The sequence below is a fragment of the Cebus imitator genome, unplaced genomic scaffold (genome assembly GCF_001604975.1).
Source record: "Cebus imitator isolate Cc_AM_T3 unplaced genomic scaffold, Cebus_imitator-1.0 Scaffold15, whole genome shotgun sequence".
Classification (NCBI taxonomy): domain Eukaryota; kingdom Metazoa; phylum Chordata; class Mammalia; order Primates; family Cebidae; genus Cebus; species Cebus imitator.
In genome coordinates this window covers 71,421-76,706 of record NW_016107330.1, presented here as the reverse complement: position 1 = coordinate 76,706, position 5,286 = coordinate 71,421, and the positions used below count along the sequence as shown (strand labels likewise).

The following is a 5,286-nucleotide window of genomic DNA, read 5'->3' as shown; positions in this document are numbered from 1 at the left end:
ATCTCGGCTCACTGCAACCTCTGCCTCCCGGGTTCAAGTGATTCTCCTGCCTCAGCCTCCCGAGTAGCTAGAATTATAGGCGCCCGCCACTGCGCTCAGCTAATTTTTGTATTTTTAGTAGAGACAGGGTTTCACCATGTTGGTCAGGCTGGTCTCGAATTCCCCACCTCAGTTGATCTGCCCGCTTCAGACTCCCAAAGTGCTGGGATTACAGGGGTGAGCCTCCATGCTCAGCCTATCACTTTCATCCAGTCTCCTACCTTTGCTTTTGAGATCAGTACCTTTAAGGAGGCTCACTCAGCCAGTTAGAAATCTACCCACTTGCTTTTCCATTCAAAATGCGGAAGAGAAATCTCCCTTTCCCTCCTACCTCAAGATCATCCTGAGAGGCTCTGACAAAGGCTGTGCGGAAATCCATTCTCTCCTCAGCATTTCCCTGACCACCAGGAAACAAGAACAGCAAACAACAAAAAGCCTAAAGTTAGTCGGAGAATTCCAGCGCAGGAGGTTTGGGGACTTTACTTCCAAGGACTTCACTTCAAGGAAACAGTAAGGGATTTGTGGAAAATCAGAAAGTCTCTTTCTTTTTTGAAACAATTTCTCTCTTGCCACCCAAGCTGGAGTGCAGTGGCGCTATCTCCGCTCACTGCATCCTCCACCTCCGGGGTTCAAGCGATTCTCCTGCCTCAGCCTACTGAGTAGCTGGGATTACAGACACCTGTCACCACATCCAGCTGATTTTTGTATTTTTAGTAGAGACGGGGTTTCACCATGTTGGCCAGGCTGGTCTTGAACTCCTGAGCACCTCGCCTTCTCAAAGTGCTGGGATTATAGGACTGAGCCACTGTGCCCAGGCCAGCAATTTTATTGGTCTGTGATCGATGCAGGGAGAATTTTCTCATTATCTTGTGGTGTGCCTGAAGGCGTGGTGAAACCCTGCTCCCCACGCCTGAATCACGTGGGACTGCTACCTTCTGAAGAACTTGGCTCCTGATTTTCCATCTGGAACTCAGCAATCGTTATCTGACCTCACTTCCTTTCAAGACAAGGGCCATCTCAGGGGCCAGCACTCCTGCCTCTAAGTGACACTGTGACAACCTTAAGAACCTCAGCGACAACCTTAAAAATTCTGTGATAAAGAGGTGGGGAACAGAGACACATGAAAAGAAAACTGGCTGAATAACCTCCTGCAGATGCTATTTAGGGATATTAGTGCCTTCTAGGCGTCCATTCTAGCTTGAAGCAATAATTCCCAGACTGTGGGCTCCTTCAGAGCATGCTATTATCACATCCATCCCGAAGATAAAGGCGCTGGGGCCCTGAGGGAGGTCATGCTGAGTTCTTTGATGTCAAATAGAGATGCTTTCCTCTGATGCCTGCTGAGATGGACTTTCCTGGAGGTGTTCTATCTCAGCTCTGACTTGTGCCCTCCTTCATCACCTCCTCCCAGGGGAACTCTGCTCCCAGGTGCCTGCTGCTTCCTGGCTTCCCCTGCTCCCCTGGGCCTTCTTACTTAATCCCCTCACCCTTACACCTCTCATTTGGGCACCCTGAGGAATGCCAACCTAGCATGACTGTTGAAAAACTTTGCAGCGGCCTGGCACTGTGGCTCACGCCTGTAATCTCAGCACTTTGGGAGGCTGAGGTGGGTGGATCCTGGTCAGGAGTTCAAGACCAGCCTGGCCAACATGGTGAAACCCCTGTCTCTACTAAAAATGCACAGCTGGGCGTCATGGCCCGTGTCTGTAATCCCAGCTACTCGGGAGGCTGAGGCAGGAGAATTGTTTGAACCAGGACCCAAGAGGTGGAGGCTGCAGCGAGCCGAGATGGCACCACTGCACTCCAGCCTGGGCTACAGAGCAAGACTCCGTCAAAAAAAAAAAAAAAAAATCGGCATCACGTATACTAAAAAAAATTGGAATGATACAGAGAAGATCAGCATGGGCCCTGTGCAAAGATGGCATGGAAATTTGTGAAGTGTTCTGTACTTATAAAAAAAATTTTATATTTAAAAATAAAATATGGCCGGCCATGGTGGCTCACCATGGCCTGTAATGCCAGCACTTTGGGAAGCAGAGATGTGGATCACAAGGTCAGGATATGGAGACCATCCTGGCTAACATGGTGAAACCCTGTCTCTACTAAAAATGCAAAACTTAGCTGGGCATGGTTGTGGGTGCCTATAATCCCAGCTACTTGGGAGGCTGAAGCAGGAGAATCACTTGATGCTTGAAACCAGGAGGCAGAGGTTGCAGTGAACCGACACCACACCACTGCACTCCAGCCTGGGTGACAGAGTGAGGCTCCCTCTCAAAAAATAAAATAGTGCCGGGCAGGGTGGCTCACATCTGTAACCTCAGCACTTTGGGAGGCCAAGGTCGGCAGATCACAAGGTCAGGAGTTCGAGACCAGCCTGACCAACATGGTAAAACCCCATCTCTACTAAATACAAAACTTAGCTGGGTGTGTTGGAGGGTGCCTGTAATCCCAATTACTCAGGAGTCTGAGGCAGGAGAACCGCTTGAACCCAGGAGGCAGAGGTTGTGGTGAGCCAAGATTGCACCACTGCACTCCAGCTTGGGCAACAGAGTGAGACTGTCTAAAAAAAAGAAAAATTAAATTAAATTAAAATAAAACAGGCTGGGCATGGTAGCTCACACCTGCAATCCCAGCACTTTGGGAGGCCAAGGTGAGTTAATCACCTGAGGTCAGGAGATCAAGATAGCCTGGCCAACATGGTGAAACCCATCTCTACTAAAAATACAAAAATATTAGCTGAGCGTGGTGGTGGACGCCCGTAATCCCAGCTACTTGGAGGCTGAGGCAGGAGAATGCTCTTGCCTCAGCCTCCCAAAGTACTGGGATTACTGGTGTGGGCCACCAAGCCTGGACTCTAATGTTCCATTTCTTAAGTGGGATGTGGGTACAGAGACATTTATGTACACTTTATGTAGTCTCAGGTGTACGTGAAATACTGAGTGATAACCAAATACTAAAACCGTATGATCTGTCATGAGGCAGCACCATCCACCCAGATCCCCAGAGGCCTTCTGCACTCATCTGGTGTCTTACCTCCCCAGAGCTCCTCATCCTACCCTGAGGTTCCCTATCTGGCTGGAGACCGTCTTTCATAAAGACCACCTTCTCCTGCTGACTGGTGGTTTTTGCACACATATCACAGGTAGAATCAGCAATCTAAGCGAGTTATAGGCCGTAGCAGACTCACTTTCCCTTGCTCCTAGTCACCTGCAGACACCATGCATGTGCTACCTACAATGCTTCAAGGTGTGGTATTCCGCTAGCTCTGGACAGTTATTCCCCACCTGCCCACCACCAATAAAACTGCTCAACAAACTTGCAGCAAGTGAGAAATAATAACTAAATGCTCTTATGCTGAATACAAGCAAATGTGAACCCCACAGCCTGCTAACAAAGCCTCAGGAGCTATGGAAACAGGGAGGGCATTTGGCAGCCTATGAGTTTTGGAAAAGATTTCAGGACATCTCTAGTAATCATTAACATTTTAGCTACAATGTGAGGTCGAAGTGCTGGCTCAGACTGTGTGGAGCTGCAGCTTCCAAGAATCTTACAACAGTGGCAGCCCGGATCATGCTCTGCCTCTGATTTTCTGCTAGATTTACTGGTTCTGGCAGGAGCAGAGTATCTTTATCTCCCTAACCATTTCCATGTAAAATAAGATTGGAGCCCTTTCAGGGCCCCGCCTTAGAATTGCTCCGAAAGTAAAAGTACCAAGTGCCTGATTTCTTAGAGTTCTTACCAGTACATGTTGGCTGTTGATTTAGCTGCTGAGTCATGGGGCTGGGGATATTGGCTTTAAGCAGCCAAAAACATAAGTGAATTGCTGGTAAAATCACAAACTCTGCTTGCAAAATTCGTGTAATTCTTTAATAAAACATTTTACAATTATTTTTCTGAATTTAATCTTGAAGTTCTTGCTTCTTACCCACTGGAAAACAAATACTATGGACGCAATATGCCTTCACTTTTAACCAACGCCTTGGAAACCTCTCAGTAGCTACGAGGATAAAAATGCTAGGGGTTAAGGAAGAAAAGCAGTTTTTTGCAGCTGACCAGAAGAAATAATAAATTCAAGTATAGATTTGAACATCTCTTTGCAAGGAAATGAGGAAAATCAGGAGATGTTTAGTTCTCTTACAGACCAGCAGTGATGCTGAAAAATACAAAAGTAACCATAACAGAAAACGGAGTGACCATTTCAACTCTCCCTTAGAGTGGAGGGGGAGGTACTGTGGAGCTGAGTTGTAATGGCTATCTTGATCAGACAGGTGCAGTCATCCACCAACTCCTTCCATATTCCATAGAATATGAGCCGTCTTGAACTTTGAGAAACTCCGGGTCCATGTGAAACTCCAGTCCCAAAAAATGTACATGAATGGTTCACAAGAATCCAGGTAGATTTGATCTAGGTCTCTAGATGGTAATGAGGGGGATGTGAAATTTCAGATGCAACATGAACATGGGCTGGAGAATAGATTAACGCTGGGTTAGCATGCGGGGGTGCGGCGGGCACCTAGGAGGCACTTAAAAAGTATGAGGCAGAATTAAAGGGAAGTGAAGCTTCCTTTGGCTGTCTCGGCCTGATTCTCGCCGCAGCAAGGAGAAAGGGACGGGGTCACCTTGGCGGGTGGCAGGCGGAGCACCGCCGGACGGGCGCGGCTGGGGGGCAGTGCGCAGGCGCAGGCAGCGCACGTGGCCCCGGACACGCAGCGCTGCGGCATGGCCCGCGCCCCAACCCGAGTGGGGCCGAGGCGCTCAGCTGCTCAACGTCTCGACGCCAGCGGGGTCTCCCGGATTGCGTGCGGGGTAGGAGGTCCGGGGCCGGCCCGGGCCGCCAAAGTCGTCAGCAAAGTCGAGGGCCAGACCAGCGGCCCCGGAACGACGCTGAGTGCGTGCGGGACTCGGAGTACGTGACAGAGTCCGGAGCCCTCATGCCCGCCGCGCCGTCCCGGGCCCTCCCGCAGGGCCCCAGCTCTGCACACCCCAATTCGGCTCAAGGGTCCCATCTGGGGCCAGAGTTTCGCCTGCACCACGACAGGGCCTCTAGGGAGTCTGGGTCCTCAAAATCCGCCCGCCTCACGTCCCCGGGTCGTCGCCCCCCTTTCCCTGCCGCTGCCACCGTCACAGCGGCACGCCCCTTTCCGGGAGGTGAGGGCCCAAGTGACGGCTCTCAGGACCAATGGCGAGGCGGCGCTGAGGGGGCGTACCCGGGAGGCGGGAAGTAGGTGGGGCCTTTCTTAGCTGGGC

General features: G+C 50.5%; 1 non-coding gene across 1 annotated transcript; it reads left to right on the top strand.

Moving 5' to 3' along the window:
* Positions 1-1,889: 1,889 nt before the first annotated feature.
* On the top strand, positions 1,890-1,992 carry LOC119468039. The gene has a single exon (XR_005196669.1). It is a non-coding gene; the product is annotated as a U6 spliceosomal RNA (small nuclear RNA).
* The last annotated feature ends 3,294 nt before the right edge of the window (positions 1,993-5,286 follow it).